Source organism: Herpailurus yagouaroundi, unplaced genomic scaffold, assembly GCF_014898765.1.
Source record: "Herpailurus yagouaroundi ecotype Mexico unplaced genomic scaffold, PumYag 77, whole genome shotgun sequence".
NCBI classification, from domain to species: Eukaryota; Metazoa; Chordata; class Mammalia; order Carnivora; family Felidae; genus Herpailurus; species Herpailurus yagouaroundi.
In genome coordinates, this window is record NW_024412388.1 from 29,633,393 (window position 1) to 29,654,364 (window position 20,972).

The window sequence follows — 20,972 nt, forward strand, 5'->3', positions numbered from 1 at the left end:
TGACCACCTTCCTAGAGACTTTCCCCCTCACCGACCACTTTAGCCACAGGCCCTTTGCACCTCAAGCCCCATTGCCTAGAACACTTCTCCAGATATCCACGGTGCTGACACGCTTAACTCTGTCATGTTGCTTTTTGGGTGAGGTCTACCCTGGCCATCCTTTTTTTTCTTTTTTTCGTTTTTTTTTAATGTTTATTTTTGAGAGAGAGACAGACAGGGTTGAGCAGGGGAGGGGCAGAGAGAGAGGGAGACACAGAATCTCAAGCAGGCTCTAGGCTCTGAGCGATCAGCACAGAGCCCAACGTGGAGCTGGAACTCACATACCATGAGATCATGACCTGAGCCAAAGTCAGACACTTAACTGAATGAGCTGCCCAGGTGTCCCTTGGCTATCCTAATTTAAATCCCCCCTTCCCTGATCCCATGACAGGTATTCCCATGGCCCTTTACTTTCTGTATGCCCCATCTTCTCGTATTGATCTCCCTTCTAACTTGCTCTTTATTTTACGTATAATTATGTTTATTGTTTTATTGCCCCTCGCTTCCGGCTACAATGCCTGCTCCATCGAAACAGAAGTCAGCCTGCTTTGTTCCCTGAACATCCTTAGCGCCTGTCCATTGTGGGCATCAGACTATTTATTGGGTGATTATTGTTTCTTAACCTCTATGAGCCTTGGCTTCTTCATCTGTAGAAGTGGGTTACTTTGGGGGCATCCGGGTGGCTCAGTCAGTCAAGTGTCCGACTTTTGATCTCAGCTCAGGTCATGACCTTGGGGTCATAGGGTTAAGACTGGGGTTGGGTCAGTGCTCACAGCAGGGAGGTTGCTTGGGATTCTCTCTCTCCCCTCTCTCTGCCCCTCCTCTGCTCATGCGTACCCATGTGCTCATTCTCTCTCTCTCTCTCTCTCTCTCAAAATAAATAAATTAAAGAAAAGAGAAGTGAGTTACTTTGGGATTAATTAATGTATTTAAACACCACACTGGTGCCAATGCAACATCACTCCTTTGCTCTGGTGAGCTCTCTGGCTTCTCTCTCAAGTCTCTGCCTCATTTCAGACACTGCTGGTGTTTTGGTGCCTTTGGCTTTCTGGGGAGGGAAAGAGAGTGTCTGGGGTCTTGAAGCCTTTCCCCTGGAACCTCATCCTTGTCCATCACAGGCACAGGGAGAAGATTTCTCCAGGAGCTTTCTGGGTCCCTCTGGCCACAAACAGAGTGTGGGGTTTGGGGAAGCCCAGGTTTGCACCTGCCCTGCAGATTCCGGGAGAGAGAAAAAAGAAAAACCTGTAAGGGTGGGCAAAGCAATAGAACGAAAGAAGAAATCTGTTTCATAAATAGTGAAACAGGTGATTTTAACGCTGAGGAAGGAAGGACTAGGACAGAGCAGTAAGATATATACGGGAACAATTTCCTCTTATCAGAAAGCTCGTAACTGCAGTGCTGACGTTTTCCTAATGAAGGTGCGCATAATGAAGGCATTGTTTTTCTTGGAGTGTACATTATTGTTGCAACATGGCAAGTTTAAATAAACTTTTTCCCTCTAAATTGCAACACATACAAAAACACCAGTGAAGCAGAAGCCATAACCGTTCTTTCTCCATCAAGATGGAAAGTAAAATCAAAGAAAAACGATCCAAAACTCTGAGTGGCCGCACAGGAGTCACCCATGAACTAAAGTTGGAACCATGAATAGTGACGCGTGTATCTGGTTCTTCCTTCCCTCTCCATAAAAACAAAGAAGTTAGTGAGGTTATTACCGTATCTGGAGCTAATGGCATGTAGATGTCCACAGCGAGAGGCGGCTACAATTCCCTTCCCACCCTTCCCTTCCCTCCCCTCTTCTCCCCTCTTCCCTTCTTCTCCCTCTTTCTCCTTCCTCCTCTCCTTTCCTTCCATCCATCCTTCCTCCCTCCCTCCCCTACTTTAACTATGTTTGAATACATGGGAATGCCCTACCTTGTGCTTGGTGCTTGGGATACAAAGACAAAGACAAAAGAGATGAGAGCTTTGATCTCAAAGAGCCTTAGTCTCGTAGGAGGGGCACGTTTGTGAGCCGGCAGCCACGTCCTACAGCAGATGTTTGTGCAAAGTTGTATGAAAATCCAGAGGAGGGAGGGGCCGGGAAGGCGTCACAGAGGAAGCACCACTGAGTTGTGGCTGGGGCGGGGGGAGGATGGATGAATGGTTGGGAGGGGTGATAAATCTTTCTAGGAGGAAAAAGAAGCAGGTGCAGAGGCATGAAGGTCAAGCTTGTGCATTTGGTTTTGTTTGTATGTGTGTATGTCTCTGTGTGTCTGTGTCTGTCCTGTGTGTGTGTGTGCCTGTGTGTCTATGCCTCTCTGTGTATGTGTGTGTCTGTGTACATGTGTGTATGTGTGTGTATGTCTCTGGTGGGTATATGGACGTGTGTCTGTGTGTGTGTGTGTCGCGGGGGAGTGGGCCCAAAGAGTGAAGTGCTGATGGGGACAGCCCTGCCCGTCACCTCAGGAAGCCCTGCCCTATCTGGGGTGCCTGTAGTTGTTTCCTCATTGCTGAAACAAGGCCATCATGGTGGAGGGGACGCCCCTCCTTGGAGGTCTTGGCATGGAAAGCACAGGGTGCTGGTCATGGCCCTGGGACCTTTCCGCCCCTGCACCAGACAGAAGGCCTGGCCTTTCCCCATCACTAGGTCTCCCTCTGTTGGGGCTGTTCTGCTTAGGGCTCTCGGGCCACACAAAGATACCGTCCATGACTCTCATCGTAGAAAGTTTCCTTTAACGGCATCTCCTGAGATGTGGGAGAATCCCACTGGACGCGTCGAGAACAGGCCGAGCCATCCTTGGGCTGGCGGCTCCCACGGTGGGGAGGCTGGGCCCCTGAGCATGTGGCTCTGTACGGGGCCCCTGTGAAAAGACGGATGTCCCTGTGCTCCTGGGGCTCAGAGTTACCATCCGCCAGTGAGTATCAAGTGCCAAACTCTACCTCAGCATGGTGCACCCTAATCCTCAGTGGATGGGGGCTTGCCCACCTCTGGCCCCCTCCCCCTCCGTTCAGAACAGCTCGGGGCAGAGAAGCACACCCAAGAGGCCTCTGGAACATGGTCCCAGCCTTGACGCTCCCAGCGGCTTCTCTGTAGTCCCAACAGAAGTGAAAGAGGGCCCTGAGTGGCCTGCCCCCTTTCTCCCTGGGCCTGGCCGGGAGCCCAGGGAAGTTGCTGCCATTGTGACAAAGAGGTGCCCTCCCAGAAAAGAGGGCCTGTGGCCGCTGAAATCTGTGGCCACTGCAGCACGATCTGGAGGCCTCCGGAAGGCTCTAGATGAAGGTGCGAAGAAAGCTGAGGTAGAGTTTGGCCCTTGATACGCACTGGTTGGTGGTAGCTGTGAGCCCAGGAGCACAGGGACATCTGTCTTTTCACAGTGGCCCTGTACAGAGCCACGTGCTCAGGAGGCACTGGGGTGAATATGTATTGAATGCGCGCATGCCTACACGAGTGATTTAACGAACCTTTCCTCCCGTCCCTTCAATGAGCCTCAGTTTCCACTCCAGGCTTCCATCTGACTCCAGTCTGCTTCTCTGAGCTTGAGTCTGGCACCTTCTTTCCCAAGAACCAGGGTCAGGTCCATTCCGCGTTCCCACCTCCTCGTCCAAGGCTCACGCGTGCCCACAATGCACCTGTGACCCATCTCCTGTGGCAGGCGGCTCCATACTTGCTATGCTTCCCGGAGCCCCTTAACCAGGAAGCAAGTGACTGGCTAGAAATGGCTCTGATGTGCTGGGCTGAGATCGTGGGAGTCACTTGCCTAAGTTTGGATTCTGGCTCCAGTACTTGAGCTCTGGGAGCCTCAGTTTTCTCATCCATAAAATGGACATACCGTTTCCCACCTCAGAGGGCTATTGGGGTAGATTCAAAGAGTTAATGCGCACAAAGGGCTTAGAAGGGCCTGGAGCTAGAAAGTGCCCTCTGAGTGTTGGCTATTCCCACACTTGCTGCGCACTCACTGGCTCTGGAACTCTTCTTTAGGGAGTGCTTAATCTTCTGATCCCTCTATCAGGCAAGGAGGGGGAAGCAGAGGGGGTGCTGAGGCACAACTCCCAGTGTAGACGGGGCCGCAGGACACAGAGCCGTTGGGGAGGAAGCTGTCAGTCAGCACCCGAGGCTGCCCCACCTGAGCTCGGCAGGTAAGCAAACCTGGCTGGAATCTGGAGCTTGGCCGGCAGCCTGGCCCCCTGCCCGGCCCCTCCCCGAGGCAGCAAAGCTTCTTTTTTAAGTCAAATGTTGCCTGGAAGTCATTGCTGCTGCAATTACCTCTGAAACCCATTGTTTCCTCAGCCCCATTAACATGTCAGATCCTGGCAGCCGCTGACGGGGCAAACACCCCTCCGAGGGCTGCAATTCAATTTAAGATCGCCTCCCCTGCACAGACAGCCTCAGAGCCAGCCCATCTCCAGATTTCACCAAATCGAGGAGAGGGTCTCAGGGCGCAGTTTGATCATGCTGCTTCCTAAATTAAAAACAAAATTGTAAGTGTTAAACATCTTTAACAAGTCATTAAGCCCCAGCCATAATCCAGAAAAAGTCCCTTAATGAGTAATGACATATGTTGTGAGCGCAGTTACCGCCTAATGTTGGATGCTGAGATGGTGTGATGAAATGGCACGCTGCTCAGAAGGGACGGATCACCACTAATGGCAGGATAATTCCAGGCTGTTGGGCTGAGGACCCTGGAGGGCAGAGGAGGCAGCCTGAGCCGGGAGGGCAGGCACTGTCGCCTGGAGGAGGCGGTCCTCAGTCTCCCCACCTGTCCGGCCAGGAGCCCCTTCTTTGCCCTTGGGGCTGCTTTGTCCCCACTAACAGAGAAATCTGCTCTGGGCTCTGCCCCAGGACAGGGTCCGTGGGGATCCAGAGGTTGGACACTAGCCCTCATGCATTGTCCCACGGTTGTGCGTCCTCCAAGCAATCCTTGTGTCCCTGGGCTCTTGAACCAGCCAAGCATTTTCTCCCAGTCCTATCACAGAGACTCGATTCTGCTGGCCTCTCTCTCTGCTGCCCTTCCTCCCTCCTGGATTCAGGATCCTGCCCTGGACCCCACTATCTGTGTGTTGAGGCTCTGACTAGCTGCCTGGGCCTCCCCTCACTTAGTGGCTCAGAATCCCAGCTGCAGTGCTCTGGCCCTAGCTGACCACACTTCAGGACCCCGCTTGATGGGTCCCACCGTGTAGTTCTGGACACGGGAAGAAACTAACTAGCTGGCCCTCACCCCCAAGTCCCAATTCTCGAAGGAGACACCACGCTTCTTTGCCCAGCTTGGGTCATGTGACTGCCCCCAGGGTTGTCGGGTGTGGCCCGCCCCCAGGGTGCCACACAGTCCTCAGAGGAAAGGGCTTCCTTTTTCCTCCCGGGACTTCTGTGACTTTGGCCCTGTGCATTCCACCCACACACCTCCTCCTTGCTGGGTCTTGTTTCTGTGGTCCTCCCCCTACACTTTGCTCTGGGATCACAGCTGGAGGATGCTGCTGGAGCCAAAGAGTCTTGGGTCAGAGAATCTAAAGCAGACCTGGGCACTTCACTAAGGGAGGGGAGAAGCAGGACAGGGGCGGGGAGGAAGACACCGGAGGGGATGACTTCAGGCAAAGTCTGCAGAGGGTAACCTCTGATCCCCCAGGGAGCTCTGGAATGGAAGTGACCCCCCACCCCCACCCCGCCCCAGCACCACCTGCCTGAGCCAAGCTGCAGGTGCTGGGAGTTAGAAGGGAAGAAATTCCACCCCACTCATTCATTTCCTCACTCACTCATTCACTCACTCACATTATTTATTCAATCGCCACACTTGTATTTATTATTTGTTAACCTGCCCAGCATTGTGCTAAGAACTTTATACCCCAAATTGAAAACGCAATCAATCACCCAGAGACATAGGTGCTATTATTAACTGCTTTCTATAAGATGAGGAAACTGAGGCCCAGAGAGGTTCAGAAGGTCTGCCCAAGGTCATGCACTCCAGAAATTTTGGAGTCAGGATATGAACTCAGACTGGGTGACTCTGAGGGAAGAGCTATGGAGAATATATATATATATATACACACACATATATATATATATATATATATATATACATATATATATGTGTGTATATATATATGTATGTATAATTTTCTTTTTCTTTTCCTTCTTCAACCTCAGGCCTATACAAATATTGGAGACGGCCTAGCTAGATACTAACACGCTAGTCCCCAAACAAACGCGAGTCATTTAATTTTTAACAGCCAATAAAACAGTTGGAATTTCAGAGCTGGGAGGTAGTTAGAGGTCTCCTAGCTTAACCCTTGCGTTTCACAGATGAGGAAAACGAGGCTGAGGGAAGAGGTGTCTTGTCCGAAGTCACTAAGTACGGGCGTGAGAGCTGTGGGGACGGAGGGATGCACAAAATGCCGCAGGAACCACACTCTCCCCTGTCAGGGCCGTCCGCTACCTTCAGGGGAGCGCAGAACTCTGCACTGTGCGGCTTTTTTAGAAACAGCAGAGAAACATCGCCAAAGAGGATCGATTCCTGACCACGCATTCAAAACCCGCCACTCACAGGGGCTCCCCGCAGAGTTCTCTCAACTGCTACCAAAAGGGAGGCCCCGGGGCCCATCACTGGCTGGGGGTGGCTGCAACCAGGTGAGGTCCGAAGCGGGGCAGGGGACTGCCTTGGACCCAGGGTGCTCTCAGCTCATGCTGGTGGATTCCTGCCAGGCCTGTTGACCTTCTACCCCACTTCTGGATCTTTCCCTTCTGTCAGTCCCCAGTTCTAATCTTGACCCATGTCTTTGATCCTTCTGCTTCAGTGGCTCTTTTGTATCTAAGAACTTCTTGGCTGTCCTACCCTTGGGATCACAACTTTCTAACTCTGGTGACCTTCCAAAGAGGGGGCCTGTGCATGAGGCTCGGGGGTTGTCACTTGGCTACAAATCCAGCACTGTAAGCTTCTCAAGGACCACTGGTGTCAGAATAGTGCCTGGGGGCCAGCTGGTTGTGGTGACAATTGAAGGGGGGGACACGGAGGCTGGCAGGAGATAGTGAGGTGCTGGGGTTGGGTACTGGACGGAGTCAGATACAGTTGCCGCTTCCAGCCTGATAAAAGTCGGCTGTGTGACCTCAGGAGAATCCCTGCCCCTCTCTGAGTGTCGAGTGGGATGGGCTAGGACAGTTCCAAGCACACACATCTCGGATTCTCTGGACTGGAGGAAGGGGCTGCATTCTATAATCTCCGTGTTCTCTTTCACATATCGACCTTACGGGACATCCCCGGGCCCCAGCTGGGAAATGTTACTCGGAGGCCTACCCCGGGAGAAAGCTGCTGACCAGAGGTTTCTTGTTCCAGGCTTCGGAGCATCCAAAGTGGCTGGGAGGGAGCGGGCTTCTCAGAGCCATCCGGTGCTGGTAGCATGCTGGGCAAAGAGCTTGTCGGCTACCACGGAGCATCTCCCTGACCATCCGCCCTGTGGCGGTCACCCTCCCATCCTGGGACCCGGAAAGGGACAAGAAAACCCTCTTTGTTCTGGCCAGACAGTACAGAGCCTCGTTGCCATAGCAGCCACAGCCATTTCCTCCAGCGCTTGAGTCAGGGCCGCGGCTCAGCTGGGCCTGGGCTCGGGCCTCCAGAAGCCGGGAGCAGAGGTCAGCCTTGTACGTGGGGGGTCTGAGTCACTGAGACCCCAGTGATGCACTGGCAGAGGAACGAGAAGTTGGCAAGCACCAAGGCCACCTTCCTGTCATCCAAAGCAGGGCTGGGGAGCCGCCCAGGGCTGGGGCCAGAACACAGGGACTGCCTGGATGCCTAAACCTGTCACAGCCAGGCTGGCATAGGAGTCTGGCTTTGCAGGGGCTACAGAGCACTGGAGAAAGTGGTGGAGAGAACTGAGGGGTTCAGGGAGGGGAAGGCAGGAGACAGCAGTCCTGGACCTATCAGACCCTGAAATAGAGATGGGGACAAAGAATTCAGAAGCTCCCTGCTGACTCGTCTCCCTCCTTTATCTGTTGAACCCTGCGGGGAGTGAGGCCTGGGCGGGAAGGTTGGAAGGGCTAAGAGAAGATTCTAGGACTCCCAGGAATTGAAATGGGCTGAATGGGAAGCCAGGATCTGGCTCAGCATCTGGCTTTTCCTTGGCAGGGAGCGGAGGTGTTCTATGCTCTGAAATCACAGATGGATTTCAACTCAGTCCTGCCAGTTACCATCTAAATGTGTACAAGATGCTTGCCTCTCAAAGACTCAGTTTCCTCATCTGTAAGATGGGAATCCCTACCTCAGAGTGTTCCTTGAGCATATTAAATAAGATACTACACGCAAAGTACTAGGGGTACTGTTCGCCCACAGGAAGTACTCCATAAATAGTGGTAACTAAGAGTATTATTATTAGGTGGAGCCAGATGAGAATGCCACTTTTATAAGTCACAAGTGGCTAAATAGCAATTTCATCTGGTTCAACGGGGTGGGGGGGGGTGTGTGATGACCCTCGTGTCTGGGTGAGGCTGTGGGAGACAGCTCACAGTTCTGACACTTGCTCCCTAGGTAACCTTGGGCAAGCCACTCAGCGTGTCTGCACCTCTGTTCCTCCTCTGTGACAGTGTTGTGTGCATGACATGGACAAGTCTCGGGGAAGCACTTAGAGGAATGCCTGGCCCAGGGCCGGAGCTAAATAAATGCTTGCTAACTGAATAGACACGGTCAGCCAGGGGAGCATGATTATTCTTCCCATTTACACGAGGGGGATTCATGCAGGTCACACGCCTGGGCTGGAGCCCAAGCAGGTATAACTCGGGTCCAGTGAGTGCTCTGGCCATTGCCCCAACAGCTTGTCCTCTGTAGCCTCCTATCCTGTCCTGTCCAGCCCCGTCCCTCTCACCACTCTGGTGATGGTCCATCTGTCTGTCCAGCTGGCTGGGGAGCTAGTCCGCCAGCCCACACTCATTGATCTGTTCTTCCATGTGTTTATCTAGCTCCTTCCCTCCTTCCTTCCTTCCTTTTTTCCTTCCTTCCTTCCTTCCTTCCTTCCTTCCTTCCTTCCTTCCCTTCTTTCTTTGTTCATGAAGCCAACTTCCATTGGATGCCTGAATTTGGTTGAGATGATCTAGACACCTAGAAATCATTTTTTAAAAGTCAGGTCTATTGAGACATAATTTACATGCAGTAAAGTTCACCCTTCCAAGGAGTTGTGACAATCTCATATAATCATGGGGCTATCATTGTGATCAAGGTACAGAACATTTCTGTCATCTCTTCTCCCATCCCCCCCCCCCAACCAAATTTCTGGACCTTTGTAGTCAACCACCTCCCTTATCCTCAGCTCCTTGATAGCTGCTGTTATGTTTTCTTCCCCTATAGTCTCGCCTTTTCTAGAATGTAATATAAATGGATTCAGACAATATACAGCCTTTTGAGTTTGGCTTCTTTAAGTTAATGTGTTTGAGGTTTATCTGTATCAGTAGTGTGCTTATTTTTATTACAGAATAGTATTCCTTTGTATGGATATACCCTAGTTTGTTTATCCATTCACTCACTGAAGGACATCTGGATGGTTTCCATTTTTTTACAATTATAAATGAAGTTGCTGTAAACACTTGCATACAGGTATTTGTGTGAACATGTTTTCCCTGCTCCTGGGTAAATGCTTAGGAGCAAGATGGCTGATCATAAGGTGAGTTACGTTTAACTTCATTCAGAAAATGCCAGACTGTTTTCTAAAGTCACTATACCATTCTGCATTCCAGTCAGCAATCTTGGAGAGTTCCAGCTGCTCTGTATCCTTGCCTTTTTAAGATAATTTTTAGCTTTTCCAATAGGTGTGCGATGCTATCTCATTGTAGTTTTAATTTACATTTCCCTAACGACAAATAATGTTGGACATCTTTTCATGTGTTGTGTGTGTATGAGTGTGCTTTCATCTATGTATGTATCTTCTTTGGTGAAATGATGTTCACAATTTTTGTCCATTTTATTTTATTTTTTTAAGGTTTATTTATTTATGTTGAGAGTGAGCAGGGGAAGGGCTGAGAGAGACAGAGAGAGAGAGAGGAGAGAGAGAGAGAGAGAGAGAGAGAGAGAGAGAGAGAGAAACCCAAGCAGGCTCTGCACTCTCATGGAACCTGACTCAGCACTTGAACTCATGAACTGTGAGATCATGACCTGAGCCGAAATCAAGAGTTGGATGCTTAACTGACCGAGCCACTCAGGCACCCCTCAAAATTTTTGTCCAGTTTAAGATTGAGTTGTTTGTTTTCTAATCTCTGAGTTTTAAGAGTTCTCTGGTTTTTTAAATATGTTCTTTATCAGATACGTGCTTTGTGAATATTTTTCTCCCAATCTGTGGCTTGCCCTTTCATTTCTTAACAGTGTCTTTCAAAGAGCAGAAGGTTTTAATTTTGTTGAAGTATAATTTATCAATTTTTTTCTTTTACGGATCATGCTTTTGGTGTCACATCTGTGAAGTCTTTTCCTATATGTAAGGTTCATCCTTTCTTTTTTCTAGAAATCTTAGGAGATCATGAGCCATTTTGTGCACATTTTTATATATGGTACATGGTACAGATCAATTATCTTTCTTTCTTTTTTATTCTTGGCTTATGGATGTGCAATTGTTCCAGCACCATTTGTCAAGTTATCCTTTCTTCATTGGATTGCCTTTGCACTTTCGTCGAAAATCAATTGACCACATATGTAAGAGTCTGTTGCTGGACACCATTTTGTTCTGTTGATCTCTGTGTTTATGCTTTTGTCAATAGCAAATGTCTTGATTATTCTAGCTTTATAATAAGTCTTAACATCAAATAGTGTGATTTATCCAACTCTATCCCTTTTCAAAATTGTTTTGACTTTTCTATTTCCTCTATTTTTCATATAAAATTTAGAACCAGCTTGGTAGTTTCTACAAAAAATTTGCGAGGATTTTGATAGGGATTTTGCTGAATCTATAGATCAATTTGGGGAAGGTTTATATCTTAACAATATTCTTCCAATCCATGAATACAGCACATCTTCCATCTATTTAGGATATATTTGAAATTTCCATCAGTTTTTATAGTTTTTAGTGTATAGATAGTGCAACACTTTGTTAGATTTATAACAGGATTTTAAGCATTTTGGTGCTATTGTGAATGGTTTCTTTAAATTTTTAATTTTCAATTATTCATTGCTGGTATATAGACCAACAATTGATTCTTTTATATTAATTTTGTATATGTTGACCTTGCTAAGCTCACTAATCTGTTTTAGTAACTTTTGTGTAGATTCGTGGAATTTTCTATGTAGAAAGATGTGTCCCAGCAAATGGAGATAGGTTTATTTCTTCCTTTCTGCCTATATGTTTTTTTATTTCTTTTTCTTGCCTTATTGCCCTGGCTGTGATCTCTAGTACCATGCTGAATAATAGAAATCATTTTTGATTCCTCTTTTTTTCTTTTGCTCCACTTCTATCCAGTCTATCAGTCTTTGTGATTAAACTTCCAAAATACATCCAGAATCTGAACACTTCTCACCATCTTTTCGGCTACATACTCTTTTGCCTAAATACAGCCACCATCTCCTCATTGCTGCCCCTGCCTCTCTCTTGTCCCCTGTTGTCCCTTCTCCACAGAGCAGCTGAGGTCATATTTCTATTCCGATTAGAACAAAACTCAAACTTCTAACCACAGCTTGTAGAGTCCTATAAGAGTTGGCACCTGCCCTCCTCCCTGACTTCATTCCCCTCACTTCCTGCACCTCAACGACAGGAACCTTCTTGTTGTTCCTCAAACATGCTGAACATATTCTCACCTTGTGGCCTTTCTACTTGCTTTTCCTCTGTCTGTCTGCTTCCTTTGAATTGTCCCAGTTTTGCCTCAAATGCCACCCCCTCAAGAAGGCCTTCTCCAATTTTATCTTCCTCATAGCACTTACCAGTGCTTAAAATTATGTTTGTTCTTTTTTTTAAATGTAAGCTTTTGTTTTCTATCTTTTTGCACTAAAGGACAGGAATTCTATCTATGTTGTGTGCCCCAGGCTACATCAATGTCTACCCTACATATCAATGAGCAAGTATGACATATATAAGTGTTTCTGACCCACTTCTTTTGGCTTTATGACCCTATGAGTGAGCGAGATGCTCTCGCCAACTTACTCCTTGACAAACTGGGTGCACTTCTCAAGAGAATGTTGCTCACATGTGTTGAGTCTACTTCCTGAACTCCCATGCACTCCCCACCTGAGAACAGGTTGACTTTGGCTGCCACCACTTTTTTCTGGTAAAGGCAATCTATGCTATCCTTAAGACAATCCAGCGCAGTCTGCATTACTAGAGACCAAGCTTTTGCTCTTACTGCAGCTGATTTCTCCTTTTCTGATGAGCTCTCTTTCCTCTTGGCTTCTGAGACACTGCATGTGACTCATTCTTCTCTCATCTGACTGTTCCTTTCCCCCTCAGTGGTAGATTATTGTTTCTTTCTCCTTACCTTAAATATTAGTGCTCCCTAGGGTGATGGTGTGGACCCACTCCCTGCTCATCTACCCCTTCGATTGTAACTGCTTTTTTACAAGCCAAGTGATTCAACAACTATTTCTGGGGCTCCCAGTAGGTGTCAGGCACTGGGAAGATATAGGTGAGAAAGCCAAGCATGGTCCTTGCCCTTTTGGAGCTCATAGATCAGAATGTATGGCCAGCAGCCTCATGGTCATTGCTGCCTCTCCAGCATCTAATCTATGGCCAGACATCCCATATATATTTGGTGAATGAGTACATACATGGAGTAAAGAGACAATCAGCAGGAACGACACAAATATTTATATAACTCTAATGATTACAAGTGCTATAATGGGGAAATACAGGGTACTATGAGTATGTAAGTCTGGGAAATCCCATCTAGTTAGGATTGTGAGTCCAGGGAAACCCCCAGTAAGACGATGCATACGCTTAGCCCTGAGAGATGAATGAACAGGTGTTGGTGAGTCAATTGCACATACTGGTGGATTAGAAGATCTGGCCTGGTGGTAGGAAGTCAAGGAAATGCTCAATCTGATGATTTGTGTTTCTCAATGAACTGTATGGGAGGTTTATCTACTGAGAATGGAGCGTAGGTGGAGAGGACATCCCACATAGGTTTGCAGAGAGAGGTGAAGGTGTGAAGAGTGTGGGGAATTTAGGGGTGAGCTTAAAGGTAGTAAGCTTTCTAGGCATTGCCCTCTGAAGTAAGGGGTCATTGATTCATGGTGATTCCAGGCTGCCCAGCAGTGTGATTTCTTCAATGCACTCAGCTTCTTGGGTCAGGTTGTGAAGAAGGGACCGTTGGGCTCATGCAAGTTGGGGCTCATCATGTGAGTGTAATGGTCAGAAGGATGGGCAGGGGAAGTTGAGGACATTTAAAAAAGAAGGACTATAATGACAAATTATGGAATTTAAGAAAGCAAGTAAAGTCAGGTATCAAACGAATCTTGATTTAGCTCAGGACAGCAGGGTGCTGCGTTTAAATTACCCACTTCCCTACACACCCTTCCATCTAGACTGGCATGTGGAAGAGTTCTGGCCAATGACATATATGCAAACGTTGCTTGGTGTGACTTTTCTGTGGGGTTTTTAAAAAGGAAAAACTCATGTGGGATGTGTCTTCTGTTCTTTGTCCTACTTCATTCCTAGAATGAGATGGAGAGGCTGGAGGTGAAGCTACTCTGTTGAGATCATGAGTGTATCTGTTAGCCATTGCCACAATAATGCTGCAGAACAAACCACCCCAAAGCTTAATGTCTTATGAAACTCCCGGTTGTCTGCAATTCAGCTGATCTAGGCAGGGCTGGTTGGCCAGCACTGCTGCTGGCTGCGACAGCTGGGGTGTCACTGCTCCAAGTGTCTCTTCTCCTCCTTCTAGGGCGTGCTCTTCTCACGGGCAATGGAAGAAGCCCAAGAGGACAAGTGAGAATGCACAAAGTCTCTTTTAAGGCCTAGGCATAGAGCTGGCACATAATCACTTTCTGCCTCATCCTATTGGTCAAAATATTGATAAACCCAGAGCCAATGGGCAGGGGACATATTTCTCTCCTTTAGTAGAGAAATATGCAAAGTCACATGATAAAAGGCATGGCTACAGGGAGAAGCAAAGCAATGGGGTCAGTAATGCAATTTACTACAATGGCGAGGGGAAAGCTACCCTCAAAAAATGGCAGATCGGGAAGCCAAAAGGAGTCTGATGACTTCCTCAAGCAGCCTACCTATCGTGAGGGTAGGAAAAATCAATTCCTATGTGGCTAAGTCACTGCAGCTGGATTTTCATTACATGAGTACAATTTCTGAGTTACATGGGGAGCTTGAGGTTGGGAAGAAAGTGAAGGGACCACTGGCTGGAGCCTTGTGAGATCGAAGAAAGGTGCCATGGAAGGAAACTCAAATGGTAATACATTTTGATTGGAGAGTGGACATTTTCGATGAGTGATTTCAGAGGTGGTGGAGCTCCTGGTGGTGACAGGGCCTGAAGGGTGACAGGTATGGAAGAGAGGACACCGGAGACGAGGAGGTCAAGAACTGACAAGCTAGCTTGCGGGAGCGATTCCCCATCTGGACACTCAAGACAACACGAACGCGTTGGGTGGAAAAAAGCCTGGGATCCGGGGTCTGAAGCCTTCCCTGCATGAGGAAGAGTGGTCAGTAGAGAACTGGAATGAGAGAGAGAGAGAGGGTGGGATAGCCAAATGGCAAGGGTCTCAAGGGAGCCAGGGGTTTATAAGAAGATGGCAGAGAAGTGATGCCCAATTTCATATTCGCCGTGTCGGCTGTCCCTTGAGATGTGGACACATAGAACAAAACCTCCAGATGTTTGCATTTCGTGACACCCAGGCATTTTCAGCTCAGCATATCTGAGGCTGCACTCACCATATTGCTCCGCAAACCCACCTCCCCTCCTGCTGCCTCTTCAGGGAATGACCTGCCATCCACTGACCCAAACCAGAAACCTGGAGGTCCTTCCAGCATCTCCCCTTCCTCAGCCTACCGCTACATCCTACTAATTTCATATCACAAATATGTTCCAACGCATCCCCTTCTTTGTATCCTATTCCAGACCTCCATCATCTCCCACCAGCTCCTCTGCCTCCTTCCCCTAACCATGCTCCCCGCCTCCAGGATCTCCCCATGAAATCCATTATCTGACACCTCAGGGAACCACTCCAATGTTGGCTGAATCTGAAATCACACTCTGCACAAGAGACGGATCATGAAATACCTGCTTTGTCTCTCAGACTCATGAATATGAAAACGGATTCCTGAAGCTAGCAGGGTGGGGGGAGTAGGTGTAGGGGATAAGCGTGGGTTGCCCTGAGAGGCAGGGGCTCACCCACGGAAGCCCGGGCTTGTCCAGTCTTGGGACAAGCTGAGAGCCCAGTCCTCTCTGTGCACCAACTGGATGGTCTCGGTTGTTGTGGGGACCAAAATAGCCTTCCACTGCTAGCTGCCTTGGAGGTCCCACAGATGTCTGAGTGTGGGACAGTGAGTGTGTGTCTCGCAGAGAGGCCGGGGGAGGGGAGGCCAGATGGCAAGATGTGGGGGGTGAGGAGGGTGGGGAGGGGCTGGCGGCAGCTGGGAAGGATCAATGGCTTTTCCCTTTCTGTGTTTGCCTGTGTTGCTATCCCTGCTCAGATGAAAGAAATTCAAATAGTTATTGATTCGCGCAGAGGGGAGAGCATGGGGGTGTGGTTGGGCTTCCTTACAGCTGCACCCAGCCCCAGCGTCCTCCCCGGGGCCCCCGCTCCTGCCTCCATCCTATTCCCCAGCCCCTGTCTCGGCACCTACCCTAGTCTTTGGCTTGGGGCAGTCATGTGTTCCGTTAAAAATACTTCCCTACGAGCTTTTTCATTCAGTGCAGATATGTGAAGCGTTGTGGCCAAGGAGAGGGAAACAGAAGTTTCTGGGATGAGAGTCTGGACCCCCTCCCCCGCCCCTTGGCCTGAGGTCATGGAGAAAGATTTGAGTAGGCGTCACAAAACTGGGGGGCCTGAGGGCCAATGCCAGCCTTCCCTGCCCTTGGAAGCTACGAATGGTTTTTACTTTTTTAAAGGGCTGTTAAGGAAAACAAAGAGGCTAAGAGCTGGTGGCTTGCAAGCCCTGAAGCATTTGCTATGTGGCAAAAGTTTTCCTTTATGGCAAACCAGGGCTGAGACCTGGTTGATGCTTTTTTTTGCTTGTGGTTTTACAGGTGAGTTTCCCCCAAGTCTAAGCATGAGGACCCAAGAGCCGTCGGGCTGCCTCCCCCCGACCACAGCTCTCTGCAATCTCCACCTACTGAGGGACAGGAAAGGGGCCAGTCCCCGTTGTGGGCAAAGTCCCCACAGCGGCTTTGCAAGGGCTTTGTGGCCCACCCCCTACCCCCAACTGCCCTCTCCATCCTCTGGACGGCACACAGGGATGCTTTGACCAGCTGAGGCCAGTCAAGGACTGGCTCCTTTCCAGGAGTTGTTCAGAGGAGCAGTGACCGCAGGGCAGACGGGGGCCAGATGCTGCGTGTCTGTCATAGGGCTGCCTCCTAAGGCCCACACAGCTCCTAGCCTGGGGCCTGTCCCGTCTTCTCAGCAGCCTTCGGCTTTGTCGGCAGGATTGCAGACCCCCCGGGGCCCTGTGATAAGGGACAGTCCAAGGGCTCTAGTCCCCACAGTGCTGTCGTCCTTGCTGGGTGACCGAGGGCGAGCCACCAAACTCCTCTGAATCTCCACTTTCCTCAGCTTTTAAATGGGGATAACCAAAATTGCCTGCAAGCGTCCTTTAAAGCATTTATTATACGCAATTCTGGTTCTGTGCCGCTATTTCAGAGATAAGTGACCAGAAAAAGTTGCACGGTATATACATTTCTGGCCTGCTTCCCACTGGCTGCAAAGGGCGTGCGTGCCGGTGTGGAGCCGGCGCCCTGGGCTAGGAAGGCAGGCGCTGTCGTGCCTGCTCTTGGGGCCCTGCTGAAGCTCACAGAGTGGGCTTGAGGCCGCTGTCATGGGTCAATGCAAGCAGAGGGTTTGGGGGCACAGCTGCACCCGAGGGTATGTGTATGGAATGGCTCCTTCTCAGGGCCAGGTGCTGGGAGGGAAAAGGCCATGGCTCATGGGAGGTGCTGAGCTCGCAGCTGACCCCACCCCGTGGGATGTGCAGAAGTCAGCAGGAAGGGGCATCGATCGCCATCGGCAGCTGGGCCACGTGGGCTGCCTATCGATTGGAGGCTTGTCTCTCCCCACCCCTGCCTCCCCCTTCCCCTGGCGGGCAGCGAGAGTCCCTGTTGCCTGGGAGGGGAGGGGAGAAGAGGGCAGGGAGAGACCAAGAAATCTTCCTGATCCCCCTGGACAAAGAGATCCGGCAGCTGCACGTAATTCGTAATTCTCGGGACTCCGATAATCCTTAATCCAGCCCCATTTGCACATAAATGCAGCGCCTGGCTTCTGACCCCGGGGGTCCTGGGAGCCCTTTGGGGGGTTTGCTCCCCTTTATTTACTCTGGGAGTTTTCATTGGCAGAAAGCCCCTCTGGCCTCCTGGCACTGAAAGGAAGAGGCTTTCCCAAAGAAGTCCCTTTCTGGGAATGGAAGAGAATCACTGCGAACGGATCTCCTCAGTATCCAGGGCTCCAGATGTACCCACCCCCCCCCACCCCGCCCCCGAAGGGCTGGGGTGGGGTGGGGGGGATGCCCACAAGGTTGGTCCTGCTGGCTGTGCTGTGGGTGGGACCTCAGTTTACCGGCCCCTCGATACTGGTGTGGGGTGGGGAGAGAGTCCTGGGGTGGACTGGTGGGGACAGAAAGACAAGGCATCTCAGGATTTGCAGCTGGAGAATTTGCAGCTGTGGAAAGACAGCCCCTTGATGGTCTTACTCGGGACAGAGACAGAGAGACAGAGACAGGTGTGCCTCTCTCTCAACATTTATTGAGAATTTCCTGGGTGCCCGGTACTGTACTCAGTGTTTTACAAACATTATGTCACTTTATGCCATAACAACTCTTCAAAGTAAAGTAGCGAAGATTATCCGCATTTTATAAGTAAGGACGCGGAAGCTCTGATAGTCGAAGTGAGTTACTCAATATCTTCGTGGTTGTAAGTGCTCGTTCTCCTGCGTCTGACTCCAAAGGCAGAAAGAACACTCTCGTGTTGCAGGCTGCTTTGGTTCTTCCCATTGCTGGCTCATCCCTCAGACACGGGAGGACGCCAGGTACAGGCTGAGCCATCTTCCAGGGCCTCGGGTAGTGGCTAAGTACTTAGGCTCTGATGGCCCGGGGTTCACATTCCAGCTCCCCTGCTTCTCAGGTTTTCAAGGGAGCTGCTGCTCTGGCCCTTCTCTGGCCCCACCCCTCCTCCAGGGTGAGGGATCCATGGGCAAGTGCCCGTCTGGAGCCCTGCTGCCCCTCCAGATGAAGATCATGTTCCAAGTACCTCGGACACCAGAGTTCCCGGCCCAAATGGCCCCACACCCACTCTCAGGACTCTGTGAGCCTCTTCCTTGGGTCCGCCCTCCTGGGGGCAGGCCGCCCTGTGAGGTGTGGTCAAAAGGCAGCTGTTTGCAGGCATTGGGGTCTTGGGTGTGGACAAAACAGGAAGCCAGGGACACCTGCATGGCTCAGTCGGTTGAGTGGCTGACTTCGGCTCAGGTCATGATCTTACGGTCCGTGAGCTCGAACCCCGTGTCAGGCTCTGTGCTGGCTGCTCGGAGCCTGGAGCCTGCTTTGGATTCTGTGTCTCTTTCTCTCTCTGCCTCTCCCCAACTTGTGCTCTATGTCTCTCAAAAAATAAATAAATGTTAAAAAAAAAAAAAAAAAAAAAAAAAAAAAAGCAGGAAGCCAGGCTGTGGCAAGTGCGGGACTCTGCTGAGTCCAAGAATTGAAATGCAAATCTGCCTTTCTAGGCCCTTGTGAATATTTACGTGTGAAGGTATGTCATTAGACATATTTATAATTTTTCTAAGCTCAGGCTTATGGTACATGGGCTTCTATTTGTGCTGTTGCTCGGGGCCCTTCGGATGTCAGGGGTGGCCCGGCTCAGGGTCTGGAGCCAGACTGGCTGCCTGGGTTCAAATTCTGGGTTCTGCCTTTACCTGCTATGTGACCTTGAGGAAGTTATTAAGTCCCTTTGTGCCTCCTGGCTTTTCATCTGTAGGAGAATAGCACCTCCTTCATAAGGTTATCGTAAGAATTAAGAAAGATTATACACTTGAAGTACTTAGAAATACTGCCTGGAACATAGTTAATGATGACACGGGTTTAGCTTTTTTCGATCTCAGGATGGTTGTATTTGGAAGGATCTGATGTAACTTTGTGCGACCCCAGAGGCAGGGCAAGGGCATGGGGAGGGGAGGAGGTCAGGAGGGATACGGAGCAAGGGGCTCTGCCACTCTTGCTGGGTAACCTTTGCGAATTCCTTGGCCTCTCTGAGTCTCCTTCCTCTTCTTTAAAGTGGGGATGATTTGAACTATATCAAGATGGAGAACAGACAAGGATTAAATGAGAAAATGTCTGACCGTGCCTGACCCAGCACCCAGCACCCAGCACAGGGTAGAGAGGTGACAGTCTTCCAGTTTTCCTTTCCATTTTCCTCTCTCTTCCTCCTCTACTCCTCACTCAGATTTATAGGCACTTGCCTCATTTCATCTGTGCGACCATGAGGGGTGGGTTTTCCAGAGTGGGATACCGAGGCTCAGGGGGGGAAGTGATTTTCCTAAGGTCACACAGTGATCCGTGGAAGAACCAGGACTTGGGCCACCAGTGGCGGAGAGGACAGAGGGATGCCCCCACCCACCATGGCTGGTGCTCAAGTATTGATGTGCAGTGTCCATGGACGCCCCAGGAGGTGGCTGGGGTGACTTTCAGGCCCCCCTGCCCCCATCACTGCACAACTGACAAGACAGAGCCCCAAGGATGTGAAGAGACCTTTCCAGAGTTGACTTGTCTCTGCTACCAGTTTTCTGTTTTGGAAAGTGTGATAAGTAAGCATTCCTAAAGCTGGCTGCAGCTTTGAGCAGGTTCATCTTTGCGACCTGATTTCTCACTGTCTCCCAAAGGATGGACAGAACGATTGTGTGATGTCTGGTACCTTCCCCCCCTGGATTGGACACCGATTTCAAGAATTCCCTGAGGGGCTAGCCTCTCATTTCAATATGTTAATGTGTGGAATCGAATGGCATATTTATTGCTTATGTAGATGCTAGTTATTTACAGGGGAAACTGATTTATCTATTAGATAATTAGTAAACTTCAATAATTGCAGAAACCTTTTAGCAATCAGTTGACATTTAATTAACATACAATAACTGTCTTATTAAATCTACATTAAATGCCTATTGGAGTTAATTAAAACTCATACCTATGACTCCACATTCTTTGGGAATCCTCATTAAAGCCCACCAGTAAGAATGCAGATAGGGAAATTCCCGGGAAAGCAGTTTGTAATGGAATTACTTAAGTCCATGAATGGGACTCAAACATTTATTCACCGCCTACTCCGTACCTAAAACAAAGGCAAACAAGATAGAAATGGGCCTTGCCTTCAAGAAACATACAATCTGGTGGGGGATATGGAGATGGTTCAAATAGTCACGTTGACAAATGTTACTCTGGAACGCTGAAAGGTACAATGAAGGGCAGGTAGGCAATGGGAAGCTCCAGAGTAGGGGGATTTGACCTGGTCTTGGGAGTCAAGGTGGCTGCTTGAGCTATCCAGGGAATGAGGGATGAGAAGGTGCTCCAAGCAGAGGGAACAGCATCTGTGAAGGCTCTGGGGAAGGAGGGAGCATGGCTAGTAGGCGGGGCTAAAGGCCAGTGTTGTAGAGCGAGGAACGGAGAGGAACATGGAGACAGGGTTTGCGGTCCTTCTCCTACATGGGACAACGGAGAGTGGGAATTAGTGCGTGCACGTGCTTGAGCAGCATGATCGGATTTGTGTTTAGAGAAGACTTTCTGGCGGCAGCTGGGAGAACGGGCTGGAGGAGGACCTGACCTGAATGGGTGTGTGCAAACCAGCCAGGAGGCTGTTGCAGTGG